A 19,322-nucleotide genomic window follows, 5' to 3' on the forward strand; every position below is an offset into this window, starting at 1 on the left:
AGTTTGTTTGTTTTTTTAACCAATAAAGTTTTTTTGTCTAATTGACAAACTGTCTGCGCATGCGCGAGTACGCAAGTGCTACGCTAACAGTGTAGCGTACGTTAGGTCTACGCTAATAGCGTAGCTTCGCGCAAGCGCAGACAGTTTGTCAATTAGACAAAAAAAACTTTATTGGTAAAAAAAAACTAAATCTACCTGCGCATGCGCCGTAAGAGGTCGCAGATTCATCGCTGAGCCACGGAAGAAACAGGAAGAAAAGATTTGCCTCGGACGTCAGAAGATAGGAAGGACAGAAGCAAGAACACACCCCCCGACATCCCACTTACCGAACACAACATGGCGGAGGCCGAGGTGCACTGCAAGCCACTGGAAGAAAAAGGGGCCAGCTTCCGGATCTTCACAAAAGGTAAGAAAATACATATATACATAATCACAACACACATAAAAAAACACATACTTATACACACATAACACACAAACATAATAACAAAAAACTGTATAAACAAGGGAGAACCCCTTAAAGGATTGCTTCAGGGAGTATCACACTTCCATGGAGTACTACATTTTCCCTGTTCATTTTAATTTTCCATAATTTGACCCCAATGTACCAAGTCCAGACTACATTCCAAATTTTAACCCCATAAAACCACTAAATTGCCCAAAAAACTCGTTTTATTAAAAAAAAAACCATTGTAAAAACTACACCCCTCAAAGTATTCAAAATGACATTCAGTAAGTGTTTTAACCCTTTAGGTTTTTCACAGGAATAACAGCAAAGTGAAGGAAAAAATTCAAAATCTTCATTTTTTACACTCGCATGTTCTTGTAGACCCAATTTTTGAATTTTTGCAAGGGGTAAAAGGAGAAAATTTTTACTGGTATTTGTAGCCCAATTTCTCTCGAGTAAGCACATATCTCATATGTCTATGTAAATTGTTCGGCAGGCGTAGTAGAGGGCTCAGAACGGAAGGAGCAACAAGGGGATTTTGGAGAGAAAATTCTTCTGAAATGGTTTTTGGATGGCATGTCACCTTTAGGAAGCCCCTTTAGGGTGCCAAAACAGCAAAAAAAAAAAAAACCCACATGGCATACCATTTTGGTAACTAGACCCCTCGTAACAAGGAATTAAGTGAGCCTTAATACCCCACAGGTGTTTCATGACTTTTGCAAATGTTAATTTTTTTTTACAAAGGGTTAAAGCAGAAAATACCCCCCAAAATTTCAAGCCTAATTTCTCCCGATTCAGAAAACACCCCATATGGGGGTGAAAAGTGCTCTGCTGGCGCACTACAGGTAGTCACATTTGGCTTTTTGGAAGCAAATTTTGCTCTGGGGGCATGCCGCATTTAGGAAGCCCCTATGGTGCCAGGACAGCAAAAAACCACTCACATGGCCTTATATTTTGGACACTAGACCCCTCGGGCAACGTAACAAGGGGTAAAGTGAACCTTAATACCCCACAGGGGTTTCACGACTTTTGCATATGTAAAAAAAAATAATAATAATTTTTACCGAAAATGCTTGGTTTCCCAAAAATTTTACATTTTTACAAAGGGTTAAAGCAGAAAATACCCCCCAAAATTTGAAGCCCAATTTCTCCCAATTCAGAAATATGTAAAAAAAAAAAAAATTTTTTCACTAAATTGAGGGTTTCCCCACAAATTACCCCCATTTTTGCAAGGGTTAATAGTAGAAAAGACCCCCCAAAATTTGTAACCCCATCTCTTCTGAGTATGGAGGTACCCCATAAGTGGACGTCAAGTGCACTGCAGGAGCGCCATAATGCTCAGAAGAGAAGGAGTCACATTTGCAAACTTTGCTGAAATGGGGGGGACATGTTGCATTTAGGAAGCCCCTATGGTGCAAGGACAGCAAAATACCCCCCACATGGCATACCATTTAGGAAACTAGACCCCTTGAGGAATGTAACAAGGGGTAAAGTGAACCTTAATACCCCACAGGGGTTTCACGACTTTCACTAAAATGTGTTTCCCCCCCCCCCAAATTTTACATTTCTACAAGGGTTAATAGCAGAAAAGACACCCCACAATTTGTAAATACATTTCTTTGGAGTAAGGACATACCTTATTTTTTGATGATTTAGGCTTGGCGGGTGCACAGCAGGTCTTGCTTGAGTGGGAGCGTAGTCAGAGACCTTGAGCTTGATATGGAGCCAGGATGTGGGACCCCCCCTCAAGGAGCGTTAATGGGGGGAGCACTGAGCCCTAAAACAGGGGAACACTATGGGGAACAACGGGCCGTAACTGGGGTAGACAGGTGGGGTACAGAGGCCCGTAATATGGGGTACAGAGGCCAGAAAATTATAAAACATAATAAAAAAGGATATGTTCCCAGAATGATGACCCAGAGCATAGCCAAAACTAAAAAAAATATGCCCGCCCCAAAACCTATGCTCTGAATCATCATTCTGGGAATGTGATGTGTGTGGCCGTCCCTAACCTGTTGCCTCAAATACGCACCCGCTCAGGTGGAAAGAGAGCGCTACGCATTTGAGGCAACATAAAAAAGTCCCTGATGATAGTGACTCAGTGACCTATGACTCATTTTTTTTTTAAAACACCCCCAGAGGTCTTATTAGTTTTTTTTTTTTTTTTTTTTTTTAAGGTTTTTTGGGGCAATTTAGTGATTTATGGGGGTTATATTTTGGAATGTGCTATGGACTTGGCACATTGGTCAAATTATGGAAAATTCAAATAAAAAGGGAAAATTTAGGGCTCCATGGAAGTGTGATACTCCCTGAAGCAGTCTATGCAGAGGCGCGAATTATCTGGGCAAGTGTCACAATGATACCTGGTGTCCTTTGCCCCTCTGCATCCCCTTCCTGTAAAACACACTGCATCTTTTCTGGGATCGTCCCTTCTTTCCAGTGGGGGGGGCGTCCCTTCTTTCCAGTGTTGGCCTGGGACGATCCTGGCGCCTATAACTCCAGACCCTTGGGAAGTCCGGCCTGCTCTTTCCCGGTCAGCAAAGATCAGGAACCTTAGGACTTCTTCTTGGTACTGGAGGAATGTCCCTGTGTTGCCAGCGTACTGGGATAGTACAAAAGCGTTGTACATGGCAACCTGTACCAAGTAGACCGCAACTTTTTTATACCATGCCCGTGTTTTCTGCATGGCGTTATATGGCTTGAGGACTTTATCAGAGAGATCAACTCCCCCCATATACTGATTGTAGTCCAGAATACAATCGGGCTTGAGGACCGGTCCCACGGTACCTCGCACAGGGACAGGGGTGCTGCCGTTCCCATGAATAGTGGTGAGTATAAGGACATCCCTCTTATCCTTATACTTCACCAACAACAGGTTATCATGGGTGAGGGCATGGGACTCACCTTTGGGGGATAGGCGTCCGGACCAAATTTAGAGGGAGGCCTCTCTGGTTCTTCCGCAAGGTCCCACAAGCGGACGTGGATCTGGCGGGAAGGGATTTGAACAGAGGGATGCTGGTATAAAAGTTAGCCACGTACATGTGGAAACCCTTATCCAGCAATGGGTGCACAAAGTTCCAAACGAGTTTCCCGCTAACACCCAGAATGGGGGGACATTCTGGGGGTTCAATATGGGAATCCCGTCCCTCATATACTCTAAACCTGCAAGTGTACCCGGAGGTACTCTCGCAGAGTTTATAGAGCTTCACGCCATACCGCGCCCGCTTCGAGGGAATATACTGGTGGAAGATGAGTCTCCCCTTAAAACTGATGAGAGACTCATCTACCGAGAGGTCCCTGAGCGGTACGTAGGCCTCCAAAAATTTGGCCCCAAAGTGATCGATGACCGGCCTCACTTTGTAAAGCGGGTCATGGGCGGGATCACCTCGGGGCGGACATGCCGCATTATCTGCATAATGCAGGCATTTCCGAATGGCCTTGAACCGGTTCCGTGTCATCGCCATACTGTAAAGCGGGGTCTGATAGAGGACGTCCCCGCTCCAGTAATGACGAGCACTTGGTTTTTTGACCAGGCCCATATGCAGCGAGAGGCCCCAAAATGTCCTAATTTCCACTGCATCAATGGCGCGCCATTCATTGGGCCTGGCCAAAAAGGAATCTGGGTGGTGGGCAATTAACTGCTGGGCATACAAGTTCGTTTGCTCCACCATGTGATTGACCAGGCTGTCACTGAAAAAAAACTTTAAAAAGTCCAGTTCAGTGAAGCCAGCATGGTCAATCCGGATTCCTGAGTCGCCAACATACTCAGGAATCCGTGGCTGATAACCCTCTGGGGGGCTCCAAACAGGGTCACCGGAAGGGGGCTCCGGTGCACTTGTCTGGGGGGCCGGACTCCTATTACGAGTGGCATTGCCACTCGTACTAGTGTCGGCCACTGGGTCACTCTCATGGGGGGTGCGTGGCCTCGCCTGGCGGCGTCTCCGCCGCTGTACAGGGGACTCATCATCACTACTAGATGATGAGGAGGGCGAGGAAGAATACAAAAATTTAGGATCTTCCTCGTCCTCACTGACAGATTCGGAGTCGGAGGCTAAAAAAGCGTATTACTGACAGGCAGCACTGAGAAGAGCACTGTTATAGTATATGTGGGCGCTATTACTGACAGGCAGCACTGAAATCGCTGTTATAGTAAATGTGGGTGCTATTACTGATAGGCAGCACTGAGAAGATCACTGTTATAGTATATGTGGGCGCTATTATTGACAGGCAGCACTGAGAAGAGCACTGTTATAGTATATGTGGGCGCTATTACTGACAGGCAGCACTGAAATCGCTGTTATAGTAAATGTGGGTGCTATTACTGATAGGCAGCACTGAGAAGATCTCTGTTATAGTATATGTGGGCACTATTACTGACAGGCAGCACTGAGAAGATCACTGTTATAGTATATGTGGGCGCTATTACTGACAGGCAGCACTGAAATCGCTGTTATAGTAAATGTGGGCGATATTACTGACAGGCAGCACTGAGAAGATCACTGTTATAGTATATGTGGGCGATATTACTGACAGGCACTGAGAAGAGCACTGTTATAGTATATGTGGGCGATATTACTGACAGGCACTGAGAAGAGCACTGTTATAGTATATGTGGGCGCTATTACTGATAGGCAGCACTGAGAAGAGCACAGTTATAGTATATGTGGGCACTATTACTGACAGAAAAACAAAAAACATGAATACAGATCAATTACTTTATTGAGGTATAATCATTAAAAACTACAACAGTAAAGGCCAAAGGGCCTATGCAACAACATGTACATCCAATGACATAAAATTAAAGTTAAAACTGGACACACAAAGAAGAGAGACTGCACAAAAAGGGCACTACCTCAAGGAAAAAAAAACAAAAAGCTAGGGAACAAATGACAGATATAGGGATCACTCAAATGAGTTAGAACCAACCATAAATAAGGCATAGATTAAGCATAATTATATTACCTAGTGGTATAAAGGTGCAAATGAGGAGCACCACTGCCCAACGTTTCGCCACCAGTAGGCTTCTTCCGAGGCAGCCATCCCGATCACCGCCCGATGCGCGGCGACGAACGGAAACGCCAAGGACGTACAGGTACGCCCTTGGTGCTTAAGTCCCAGGACGCAAACGCTTACCTGTACGCCCTTGGGCAGTTGTTTGACTGACTTTTTCAGTATTTCATACTGAAAATGTTCTAATGAAAGCAATGGCTAAACCTATTGGTTATACATGCTTTACAACATATCAAAAGTTTTTGTATCTGTCAGTGCCCATTTAAGGGGTCAATCAGGAGCATCATTTTCCATACAAATATGTATGTTCTCATTCACTGACAGCAAGCAGAGATCTTAAAACGGATAAACATTTTATAAATACTGCTACCTCTGCACCCCTCTATAATTACGCCCTGGTACAAAGAGCTACAACCTGTAAAAGTCACCTCCGCACATGACTGTGCCTACTATCCCACAACCGCCTTCTCTGGCAGGGCTGGGCGATGTTCCAGAACACCGGGCTCCATACACCTGAGGGTCAGGTGCCGCGCATGCGCTTCATGGCTCTGCTGTGCAATATGTTGTGTATGCAGGTACGCAGTTTTTGTTCTGCCGGCGGCGCTCGGTGTTGTGCCTGTACCGTTCACCGGACTGTTCACCAGTAGGTGGACACCGGGACAGCCCCGGTTATCGCCTCGCACTGTCCAGCAGTCTAGGGAGGCGTGGCTGTGTTAGCGTCACGTGGGGCGGGGTCTGGAGAGGCCGCCTGCTGCGCGCTCCTGGGGTGACAGGTCGTGAGTGTGTGGGAACGCGGAGAGGACGGCGCCGCCCCGGGACAGGGTGACCGGACCCTGGAGATACCACAGGCTCACCGGGCAACGACGTGCACAGTAGGTGTGAGGGGTAACGGGCAGGGCAGGCTGCGGAGCGGGCCGGGCCTGTGCGCTGATGTGGAAGCTAAAGGGAGGGGAGGCTGTCATAGGGGGAGAGTCTAGGGGCAGAGGGTGGCAACAAACTGACCGAGGGGCAACTACAACCGGGCACAGTGTAAGACAGTGTTTCCCAACCAGGGCGCCTCCAGCTGTTGCAAAACTACAACTCCCAGCATGCCCGGACAGCCGAAGGCTGTCCGGGCATGCTGGAAGTTGTAGTTTTGCAACAGCTGGAGGCGCCCTGGTTGGGAAACACTGGTGTAAGGGCTAATGCCTCTAATAGCAACTCAGCCTGGCATGTACTTGTGCCCTCCACCCTGTCAACTTACTGGTCTCTCCTATGCCCAGTGCTGGATGTGGAGAGCTGTGGTGCTGACATGGCGATCCATCCCACCATGGTCAGGACATGTGTGTAGATTCCTGGTGCCCAGTCATGCCAAGCTGGTTGCCTGCTTGTCTGCACTGCTATCTGGGCACTGCCTGCTAGCCTCAGACGTAATGCATGTTCACACAGAGTAACAAGAGGCTGAACATACCCTCAGATTGTTTACCTTGGTTTTGACATTGCAGTCGGCAAGTTTTAAAGGGGTACTCCGGTGGGAAAACTTTTTTTTTTTTTTTTAAATCAACTGGTGCCAGAAAGTTAAACAGATTTGTAAATTACTTCTATTAAAAAAAATCTTAATCCTTCCAGTACTTATTAGCTGCTGAATACTACAGAGGACTTTCTTTTCTTTTTGGAACACAGTGCTCTTTGCTGACATCTCTGTTCATTTTAGGAACAGAGCAGCATATGTTTGCTATGGGGATTTTCTCCTACTCTGGACAGTTCTTAAAATGGACAGAGATGTCAGCAGAGAGCACTGTACTCAGGATGTCAGCAGAGAGCTCTGTGTTCCAAAAAGAAAAAATATTCCTCTGTAGTATTCAGCTGCTAATAAGTACTGGAAGGATTTAGATTTTTTAATAGAAGTAATTTACAAATCTGTTTAACTTTCTGGCACCAGTTGATTTAAATACATAAATAAATACCCAAACAAGGGTCAAATCTTTGTCCTGGTTTCACACAAAAATGCGTCAGTAAAGGGGCATGTCATCAATTTATTTTATGCACATTTATTTTTTATTTTTATTTTAGTGTGACTCCAATGTTGGGCTGGCGGCAGGTTATCTGTTTAAAGGAGATCTGTAGTGCAATACAACTTATCCCCTATCTGAAGGATAGGGAATAAGTTCTAGATCGCGGGGGGTCCGAGTGCTGGGATCTCCTCGACGGGGCCGAAGCAGTATGCTAGAAAGGGGGCGTTCCGTCCCCGCATGACGCGGCAGCTGACACGCCCCCTCAATGTACCCCGTAGAGATACATGGAGGGGGCGTACCTGCCGCGGCTTTCTGCTGGGGACGAAACTTCACTTCCTACAGACTGCCGCGGCCCCGTCCAGGAGATCCCGGGGGGCCCCAGCGCTCGGACCCCCCGCGATCTAGAACTTATGCCCTATCCTTTGGATAGGGGATGAATTATTTTTGTGCTGGAATACTCCTTTAAATCTGTCAGCAACTTTGTAGTGAGAGACGACAGCGATCATGATACAGATTTGACAGAGTTTCCATAAACTTGCATGGGACTTCTGCCGAATCCGTATCCTGATCGCTTTAGTCTGGGACTATTAGGTTGCTGGGAGATTTAAACAGATATCCTGCTGGACATCATTGGAGTTAGACATTAAAATCACCTGTAGGAATTCTTACTAAAATTAACAGGACATCTTTTTTTTTTATTTTTTTAGATGAGTTTGTTTGGTGTAATAGGCAATAAGCATGCCTGAGTAAACAATGATTTATTTAGCCTCATTTAGGCTCAAGCTACATGGCGCCTTTGGTCACATTGCAACATCACATCGCTTGTCAATGTAATCACGATTCAACCACAACCCCAAAGCTTTTGGGCACAGGTCCCAGTGACTTGAATTACTGGTACAGTCCCGACTGTGACCTGCTTGTGACTTTGTGATATTTGTCTTGTATTGAAGTCACACCGATATTGTACTTTGCTACCTGTATGACACATGTACTGTGTGGCCCCAGCCTAATTCTGATAGCCTCCCCCATAACATTCGTGCCCAGTTCTTACGGGTTTTTCTAGCTATACATTTTTTTTCTCCAGAACGGGGCCCGACTCTCTCTGCTGAACGCTCTGGCCCACACCTTCTACACTTTCCGCCTAGAGATTCCGAGTGCGGCCAGCGCCGACTGATTCAGGACCGCGTGGACACTGCAGTCTCCAATAGACTGCAATGTGTTACCCAAGTATTTCTGCCTGAAGAATGTGCAACGCCATTCTTCAGGCGGAAATTTTAAAAAAAAATTTCCGTTCTCAAATTCCGCTTCACACATCCCGAAGTGTGAATTTGTGAACGGAAACCCATTCACTACACTATACATTTTAGTAAGCGGAATTGCAGGCGTAAATTCCGTAGTGTGAACCTAGCCTACCTCATTTCACAGTCCTGGCCCACTCAGCCAATCACCAATCAGCCAATCATAGTTCAATGTGTTGGTCTTTGTGTTTTGGGTCATTATTCTGTTGGATGACCCATGACCTCTGATGGAGACCAAGCATCCTTATACTGGGCAGTACAATTTCACTCCAGAATGCCATGATAGTCTTGTGCTTTCATTGCACCCAGTACAGATTTAACAACACCTCGTATTCTTTGCTTAATTTTTGTGTCTGGGAACATAGAGCTGATGTGACTTGCCAAAAAGCTCCAGTTTTGTCTCATCTGACCAAAACACATTTTCCCAGTAGCCTTGTGGCTTGTCCTTCCGACAAAAGAGACTGGAGCCATGATTTTTGTCCAGGCCTTCATTTTTGTCTCAGCCATCTAGCGGAATTCCACAGGTGGAAATTCAGAAGTGTGAATGGGAGTGCGGAATCCCGTAGAATTCTATGGGCTTTAATTTGAGGCGGAATTCTACAAGCAGAAATTCTGCCGTACAAATAGACCCTTACAGAAGTCGATTGCAGTGACTGCCTCAAAAGGTTGTGCAACAAAATATTAAAGCGTGCCTGTCAGGCTCCTTTCACACTACTGTTATCACACGGTAGTGTGAATGTAGCCGAATATTGCAAAAAAAAAAAAAAAGTTATATGTTACTCAGTACCTAACCTAATATTTTTATGTGTCTTGGACCTATATATATCCCTAACAAATAGCATTTATATCTTGCTAACTTGCTTTGTCTTCTTTCCTTGTGGATGGGAACGTGTCCATCTTTCTCTCTCACTGTGGATGACTCCTCTGTTCTGAGTCTGGGAGCAGCCTAGCAGTCTGCAAATCACTGTACAGTAGTTTTTATGCATACATTTTCTATCTGTTCCTAGTAAAGCTGGATGCTAATCAACATAGCTATCACTGTATGTCATTCAGCTTTCACAGACTCCTGAATGTCTGATCAGCTTCTTTGTCATTCAGGATTCAGAGAAAGCTTTGGCTGTTCAAGCATGCTGGGAGTTGTAATTTTGCAACAGCTGGAGCTGCAGTGTTTGTAAAGCACTGTGTTAAAGCAGTGTTGCCTTTAGCTGTTGCAAAACTACAACTCCCAGCATGGCCACACACATCCTTTCTCTATTGTTTTGCAAGAGCTGGAGGCACATAGCTGGAGAATACACAGAAAACCGAGTTTTTCAAAGATTATACCCGCAGCTGTTGCAAAACTACAACTCCCATAATAGGAGTTGTCGTTTAAGAACAGCTGAAGGCTATAGTGGTGATCTCCTATACTGGATACCAGTAAACTTTATGGCTGGTATTCAGTATGCAGCAAAATACTGAGTAGTATGTCTGCATAAAGATAGATGACTCCTAGTGGCGGCTATTTCAATTTTTTTTTAGTAAAATTTTCATTTAAAAAAAAAAAAAAAGTCACCTTATCAGTAGTACTACAAGATATAAAAAAAGGTTTTCATAATGACTTTAACCCCTTAAGGACCCGGACATTTTTTACACATCTGACCACTGTCAGTTTAAGCATTAATAACTCTGGGATGCTTTTACTTTTCATTCTGATTCCGAGAGAGTTTTTTCGTGACATATTCTACTTCATGTTAGTGGTAAATTATTGTCGATACTTTCATAATTTCTTGGTGAAAAATTCCAAAATTTGATGAAAATACATTTTTTTTTTTGCATTTTTCTAACTTTGAAGCTCTCTGCTTGTAAGGAAAACAGACATTCCAAATAAATTATATATTGATTCACAAATACAATATGTCTACTTTATATTTTCATCATAAAGTTGACATGTTTTTACTTTTGGAAGACATCAGAGGGCTTCAAAGTTCCGCAGCAATTTTCCAATTTTTCACAAAATCGGAATTTTTCAGGGACCAGTTCAGTTTTGAAGTGGATTTGAAGGGCCTTCATATTAGAAATACCCCAGAAATGACTCCATTATAAAAACTGCACCCCTCAAAGTATTCAAAATAACATTCAGTAAGTGTGTTAACCCTTTAGGTATTTCAGGGGGGCTCAGAAGGGAAGAAGCAACAATGGGATTTTGGTGAAATGGTTTTTGGGGAGCATGTCGCATTTAGGAAGCCCCTATGGGGCAATAACAGCAGAACCCCCCCGTGGCATACCATTTTGGAAACTACACCCCTAAAGGCACGTAACAAGGGTCCAGTGAGCCTTAAAACTCCACAGGTGTTTGACGACTTTTCGTTAAAGTCGGATGTGTAAATGAAAAACAATTTTTTTTTTCACTAAAGTGCAGTTTTTTCCCCAAATTTACCATTTTTACAAAGGGTAATGGGAGAAAATGCCCCCCAAAATTTGTAACCCCATCTCTTCTGTGTATGGAAATACCCCATGTAAAATGCTCTGCGGGCGAACTGCAATGCTCAGAAGAGAAGGAGTCACATTTGGCTTTTGGAAAGCAAATTTTGCTGAAATGGTTTTTGGGGGGACATGTCACATTTAGGAAGCTCCTGTGGTGCCAGAACAGCAAAAAAAAAAAAAAAACACATGGCATACTATTTTGGAAACTACACCCCTTAAAGGAGTACTCCGGCGCGCACTTTTTTCCTTTTATCCCGTCCGGGCTGCAAAATAAAAGAACACACTTTCTCTTACCTGCCAACGAGCCCCCGGAGCTCCGGTAAACTCCGGTACAGGTGTTCGGTCCCCAGGCTGTATTCTTCTTACTTCCTGTTAGCCCGGTACGTCACACGGAGCTTCAGCCTATCACCGGCCGCAGCGATGTCCCTCCTCGGCCGGTGATAGGCTGAAGCTCCGTGTGACGTGCCGGGCTAACAGGAAGTAAGAAGAATACAGCCCGGGGACCGAACACCTGTACCGGAGTGTACCGGAGCTCCGGGGGCTCGTTGGCAGGTAAGAGAAAGTGTGTTTTCTTTTGCAGTCCGGACGGGATAAAAGGAAAAAAGTGCACGCCGGACTACTCCTTTATACCCTTAAGGACTCAGGGTTTTTCAGTTTTTGCACTTTTGTTTTTTCCTCCTTACCTTTTAAAAATCATAACCCTTTCAATTTTGCACCTAAAAATCCATATTATGGCTTATTTTTTGCGTGACCAATTCTACTTTGCAGTGACATTAGTCATTTTACCCAAAAATGCACGGCGAAACGGGAAAAAAAATCATTGTGCGACAAAATCGAAGAAAAAACGCCATTTTATAACTTTTGGGGGCTTCCGTTTCTACGCAGTGCATATTTCGGTAAAAATTACACCTTATCATTATTTTGTAGGTCCATACGGTTAAAATGATACCCTACTTATATAGGTTTGATTTTGTCGCACTTCTGGAAAAAATCATAACTACATGCAGGAAAATGTATACGTTTAAAAATGTCATCTTCTGACCCCTATCACTTTTTTATTTTTTCCACGTACAGGGCGGTATGAGGACCCATTTTTTGAAGCAAAAAAATTTTTTTTCATTAAAATGCTGTTTTTCCCCCAATTTTTACATTTTACAAGGGGTAATAGGAGAAAATGACCCCCAAAATTTGTAACCCCATTTCTTCTGAGTATGGAACACCCCATGTGTGGACGTCAAGTGCTCTTCTGGCGCACTACAATACTCGGAAGAGGAGGAGCGCCATTGAGCTTTTGGAAAGAGAATTTATTTGGAATGGAAGTCAGGGGCCATGTGCGTTTACAAAGCCCCTCCCCGTGGTGCCAGCACAGTGGACCCCCCCCCACATGTGACCCCATTTTTTTAAACTACACCCCTCACAGAATTTAATAAGGGGTGCAGTGAGTATTTACACCCCACTGGCTTTGACAGATCTTTGAAACAGTGGGCTGAGAAAATGAAAAATAAAATTTTTCATTTTCACGGACCACTGTTCCAAAAATCTGTCAGACACCTGTGGGGTGTAAATGCTCACTGCACCCCTTTTTACATTACATGAGGGGTTTAGTTTCCAAAATGGGATCACATGTGGGGGGGGGGGGGTCCATTGTTCTGCAACTATTGGGGCTTTGTGTAAACACGTGGCCTTCAATTACGGACAAATTTTCTCTTCAAAAGCGCCATGGTGCTCGTTCTCTTCTGAGCATTGTAGAGCACCCACAGAGCACTTTACATCCACATATGGGGTATGTTCTTATTCAGAAGAAATGGGGTTACAAAATTTGGGGGGCTTTTTTTCCTATTTCCCTTGTGAAAATGAAAACTTTAGGGTAACACCAGCCTTTTAGTGAAAACATTTTTTTTAATTTTCCCATCCAACTTTAACGAAAATTTGTCAAACACCTGTGGGGTGATAAGGCTCACTATATCCCTTGTTACATTCCGTGAGGGGTGTAGTTTCCAAAATGACACGTGGGTATTTATTTTTTTGCGTTTGTCAGAACCGCTGTCAAATCAGCCACTCCTGTGCAAATCACCAATTTAGGCCTCAAATGTACATAGTGCGCTCTCACTCCTGAGCTTTGTTGTGCGCCCGCAGAGCATTTTACACCTGGGGTATTTCCGTACTCAGGAGAAATTGCGTTACACATTTTGGTGGTCTTTTTTTTTCCTTTTACCGCTTGTGAAAATAAAGTATGGGGCCACACCAGCATGTTAGTGTAAAATATATATTTTTTTTTTACACTAACAGGCTGGTGTAGCCCCCAACTTTTCCTTTTCATAAGGGGTAAAAGGAGAAAAAGCCCCCCCCAAAATTTGTAGTACAATTTCTTCCGAGCACGGAAATACCCCATATGTGACCCTAAACTGTTTTCTTGAAATACAACAGGGCTCCGAAGTGAGAGAGCACCATGCGCATTTGAGGACTACATTAGGGATTGTATAGGGGTGAACATAGGGGTATTCTACGCCAGTGATTCCCAAACGGGGTGCCTCCAGCTGTTGCTAAACTTCCAGCATGCCTGGACAGTCACTGGCTGTCTGGAAATGCTGGGAGTTGTGGTTTTGCAGCAGCTGGAGGCTCCGTTTTGGAAACACTGCCGTACAATAGGTTTTTCATTTTTATTGGCGGGAACAGTGTAAGGGGGTGTATATGTAGTGTTTTACCCTTTATTTTGTGTAGGTGTAGTGTTTTTATGGGTACATTTGCACGGGCGGAGGATTACAATGAGTTTCCTGCTAGAAGTTTGTGCTGCAGAGAAAATTGCAGGGAAAAATTTGCCGCAGCTCATACTTGAAGCAGGAAACTCACTGTAAACCCGCCTGTCTGAATGTACCCTGTACATTCACATTGGGGGGGCGGCAAACCTCCAGCTGTTTAAATCTACAACTCCCAGCATGCACTGACAGACCGTGCATGCTGGGAGTTGTAGTTTTACAACAGCTGGAGGCACACTGGTTTGAAAACCTTGAGTTAGGTAACAGAACCTAACTGAGTGCTACATGATGGGGAGGACTAGGAAGAACGCAGGAAAGTAGGCCATCACTTGGCACCTTCTCTCATCTCTGCCTACTGACTCAGATCGTCTGTCAGAGCTGAGAGAAGGAGACATTAACCCCTCCTCTACCGGCTGCTATTGGTCGTTCGACCAGTAGCAGTGCTCCTCCCCCCAGCAACAGGATGTGATTGGCAGTGTATAGTACACCGACGATCACCTAATTACGGGTCATCGGGTCACACGTGATCGACGCAGATCGCTGGTGTGAATTCACTGGTGATTGCCGACATGGGTCGTCTTAGGACCCCCCCAGGCGTGGTCACAAGTCCCGGTCCGGTCCCCACCTCAACGAGTGGTGGGGACCGGAATTGCTATGGGCGTACAGGTACGCCCTGGGTCCTTAAAGGGGTATTCCAGGCCAAAACTTTTTTTTATATATCAACTGGCTCCGGAAAGTTAAACCGATTTGTAAATTACTTCTATTAAAAAATCTTAATCCTTCCAATAGTTATTAGCTTCTGAAGTTGAGTTTTAGTTTTCTGTCTAACTGCTGTCTGATGACTCACGTCCCGGGAGCTTTGCAGTTCCTATGGGGATATTCTCCCATCATGCACAGCTCCAGGGACGTGACATCATCATTGAGCAGTTAGACAGAAAACTTCTGAAGCTAATAACTATTGGAAGGATTAAGATTTTTTAATAGAAGTAATTTACAAATCTGTTTAACTTCCGGAGCCAGTTGATATATATATAAAAAAAAGTTTTTGCCTGGAATACCCCTTTTAACCCCTTAAGGACCGGGGCTTTTTCCGTTTTTGCATTTTCATTTTTTGGTCCTTGCCTTTAAAAAATCATAACTCTTTCAATTTTGCACCTAAAAATCCATATTATGGCTTATTTTTTGTGCCACCAATTCTACTTTGTAATGACGTCAGTAATTTTGCCCAAAAATCTACGGTGAAACGGAAAAATAAATCATTGTGCGACAAAATTGAAAAAAAAAAACGCTGTTTTGGAACTTTTGGGGGCTTCTGTTTCTACGTAATACATTTTTCGGTAAAAATGACACCTTATCTTTATTCTGTAGGTCCATACAATTAAAATGATACCCTACTTATATAGGTTTGATTTTGTCGTACTTCTGGAAAAAATCATAACTACATGCAGGAAAATTAATATGTTTAAAATTGTCAACTTCTGACCCCTATAACTTTTTCTTTTTCCATGTATGGGGCGGTATGAGGGCTCATTTTTTGCGCCGTGATCTGAAGTTTTTAACGGTACAATTTTTGCATTGATAGGACTTAATGATCATTTTTAAATGATATAAAAAGTGACCAAAAATGCACTATTTTGGACTTTGGAATTTTTTTGCGCGCACGCCATTGACCGAGCGGTTTAATTAATTATATATTTGTTATAATTCGGACATTTCCGCACGCGGTGATACCATATATGTTTATTTTTATTTACACTGTGTTTTTTTTTTTTTTTTTTATTGGAAAAGGGGGGTGATTCAAACTTTTAATAGGGGAGGAGTTAAATGATCTTTATTCACTTTTTTTTTGCAGTGTTATAGGTCCCATAGGGACTTATAACACTGCACACACTGATCTCCTATGCTGATCACTGGTTTCTCATAAGAAACCAGTGATCAACAATTCTGCCGCATGACTGCTCATGCCTGGATCTCAGTCACTGAGCAGTCATTCGGCGATCGGACAGCGAGGAGGCAGGAAGGGGCCCTCCCGCTGTCCTGTCAGCTGTTCGGGATGCCGCAATTAGCCGCGGCTATCCCGAACAGCCCGACTGAGCTAGCCGGCAACTTTCACTTTCGCTTTTAGCTGCGCGCTATTAGAGGCGGGTCCCGCCGGGCCCACCGTGATATGACGCGGTGTTACTGTGTAACCCCGCGTTATATCAGGAGAGCAGGACCAAGGACGTACCGGTACGTCCTTGGTCCTTAAGGGGTTAAGTACCAGGAAGCCGGGGCGGACCTGTACGCCCTGTGTCCTTAAGTGGTTAAAATGATACCTGATTTATATTGTTGTTTTTTTTTTTTTTTTTGTACTAAAAAATGCTGACTTTTTTGACCAAATTGGCATGCATAATATTGTCCTTTTCTGACTTTTCGTATTTTTCAGTATACAGTAATGTATGAGGGCTCATCTGTAGTTTTTATCGGTTCCATTTCTTCTTTGATGGGACTTTTTGATCACTTTTTATTTTTTTCTGATATGTGATATGATTAAAAATCTGCATTTTTGGTGTTTGGAGTCCTTAAAGCGTACACGTCAGATCCAACAAAAAATGTATTTTTAATATATCACTCAGTACCTAATCCTGACCATGTATATCCAATGTTTATGTGTCTATCACCTTTATTTATTTATTTTATTACACTTTTAATTTAGCTCACTAGTATGAATTGCTCTCGTGGCCTCACTGTGCAGGTCTCCGCCCCCTCCCTCAGTATGCTGTCTGCTCACATCTCCCCTAGCATTAGCATAACTACAACTCCCAGCTTGTCCTCGCTGACAGTAGCGGGACACAAGCTGACAGTGGGAGGATTTTTCCTCCAGCTCTGAGCCCTGCACTCACAGCTGTCAATCAAGGAAGTTTGTCCATGACATAGGTGATGATGCATGGACACAGCAGGGCTAGTATGTGTCCAAGCAGGCAGGAGGGCAGTTGTTTGACTGGCTTTTTCAGTATGAAATACTGGAAATTTTCTAATGAAAGCAATTGCAAAACCTATTGGTTATACATGCTTTACAACATATCTAAAGTTTTTGTATCTGACAGTGCCCATTTAAGGGCTTGAAGTGGAACTCCGGTGGAAAACAAAATGTTTTCAAATCAACTGGTGCCAAAAAGTTAACCAGATTTATAAATGACTTCTATTTAAAAATCTTAACCCTTCCAGTACTTATCAGCTACAGATGTACTTTTGTACAGAGAAATTTGTGAAGTTCTTTCCAGTCTGACCATAGTGCTCTCTGCTGACAGCTCTGTCCTTGTCAGGAACTGTCAAGAGCAGGAGAGTTTATTTTTTATGGGCATATGCTTCTAATCTGAACAGTTCCCGACACTGTAGTGTACAGCAGCTAATGATTAAAGGGGTATTTTGGCTTTAGACATTTTATCCCCTATCCAAAGGATAGGGGATAAGATGTCTGATCACGCGGGGGTCACTGGGATCCCCACGATCTCCCTGCAGCACCCGCATTATGTGCGCAGCTGCCTCTCCAGGCTCGGAAACCAGAGGTTTTCGGGACTGAAGACATGACGTAACGCCATGCCCCCCCCCCCCCCCCCCGTGACATCACGTTACTCCCCCTCCCTTCATGTCTGTGGGAGAGGGCGTAACGGCTCTGGAGGGGACGTGACGTCACGATGGGGGGGGGGTGACGTTACATCACGTGTCCAGTCCCGAAAACTTCCGGTCTCCGAGCCTGGAGACGCAGCTCCGCACATAATGTGGGTGCTGCAGGGAGATTGCGGTGGGTCCCAGAGGTGGGACCTCTGTGATCAGACATCTTATCACCTATCCTTTGGATAGGGGATAAAATGTCTACAGCTGGAATACCCCTTTAACCCCTTGGGGACGGAGCCCATTATAACCCTAAGGACGGGAGCATTTTTTGCAAATCTGACCACTGTCACTTTAAGCATTAATAACTCTGAGATGCTTTTACTTATAAATTTGATTCCGAGATTGTTTTTTTCGTGACATATTCTACTTTATGGTAGTGGTAATTTTTGTCGATACTTGCATAATTTCTTGGTGAAAAATTCCAAAATTTGATGAAAAATTAGAAAATTTAGCATTTTTCTAACTTTGAAGCTCTCTGCTTGTAAGGAAAATAGACATTCCAAATAAATTATATATTGATTCACAAATACAATATGTCTACTTTATATTTGCATCATAAAGTTGACATGTTTTTACTTTTGGAAGACATCAGAGGGCTTCAAAGTTCAGCAGCAATTTTCCAATTTTTCACAAAATTTTCTAAATCAGATTTTTTCAGGGACCAGTTCAGGTTTGAAGTGGATTTGAAGGGCCTTCCTATTAGAAATGCCCCACAAATTACCCAATTATAAAAACTGCACCCCTCAAAGTATCCAAAATGACATTCAGTAAGTTTGTTAACCCTTTAGGTGTTTCACAGGAATAGCAGCAAAGTGAAGGAGAAAATTCACAATCTTCATTTTTTACACTCGCATGTTCTTGTAGACCCAGTTTTTGAATTTTTACAAGTGGTAATAGGAGAAAAAACCTCCAAAAATTTGTAACCCAATATCTCTCGAGTAAGGAAATACCTCATATGTGTATGTCAAGTGTTCGGCGGGCGCAGTAGAGGGCTCAGAAGGGAAGGAGCAACAATGGGATTTTGGAGAGTGAATTTTGCTGAAATGGTTTTTGGGGGGCATGTCACATTTAGGAAGCCCCTATGGTGCCAGAACAGCAGAAAACCCCACATAGCATACCATTTTGGAAACTACACCCATCAAGGCACATAACAAGGGGTCCAGTGAGCCTTAACACCACGCAGGTGTTTGACGACTTTTCGTTAAAATCGGATGTGTAAATTAAAAAAAATATGTTTTCACTAAAGTGCAGTTTCTTCCCCAAATTTACCATTTTTACAAAGGGTTATGGGAGAGAAAGCCCCCCAAAATTTGTAACGCCATCTCTTCCGAGTATGGAAATACCCCATGTTAGGATGTAAAATGCTCTGCGAGCGTAATACAATGCTCAGAAGAGGAGGAGCGCCATTGAACTTTTGGAATAAGAATTAGTTTGGAATGGTAGTCAGGGGCCATGTGCGTTTACAAAGCCCCCTGTGGTGCCAGAACAGTGGACCCCCCCACATGTGACCCTATTTTGGAAACTACACCCCTCTCAGAATTTAATAAGGGGTGCAGTGAGTATTTACACCCCACTGGCGTTTGACAGATCTTTGGAACAGTGGACAGTGCAAATTTAAAAAAAAAAAATTCATTTTCACGGACCACTGTTCCAAAAATTTGTCAGACACATGTGGGGCGTAAATGCTCACTGTACC

General features: G+C 43.8%; 1 protein-coding gene across 3 annotated transcripts in view; it reads left to right on the plus strand.

Moving 5' to 3' along the window:
- Nucleotides 1–5,270: 5,270 nt before the first annotated feature.
- The window catches only part of NBEAL1 (neurobeachin like 1), a 273,447-nt gene continuing 259,395 nt past the window's right edge, over nt 5,271–19,322 (plus strand). Inside the window, exon 1 of one of the 3 annotated variants that reach the window (XM_056534118.1) lies at nt 5,271–6,334. The gene's annotated coding sequence lies outside the window, so the exon portion shown is untranslated. The remainder of the gene's footprint in view (nt 6,335–19,322) is intronic. The other 2 variants (XM_056534117.1, XM_056534119.1) reach the window with 2 other exon arrangements.

This window comes from Hyla sarda, chromosome 8 (genome assembly GCF_029499605.1).
Source record: "Hyla sarda isolate aHylSar1 chromosome 8, aHylSar1.hap1, whole genome shotgun sequence".
Classification (NCBI taxonomy): domain Eukaryota; kingdom Metazoa; phylum Chordata; class Amphibia; order Anura; family Hylidae; genus Hyla; species Hyla sarda.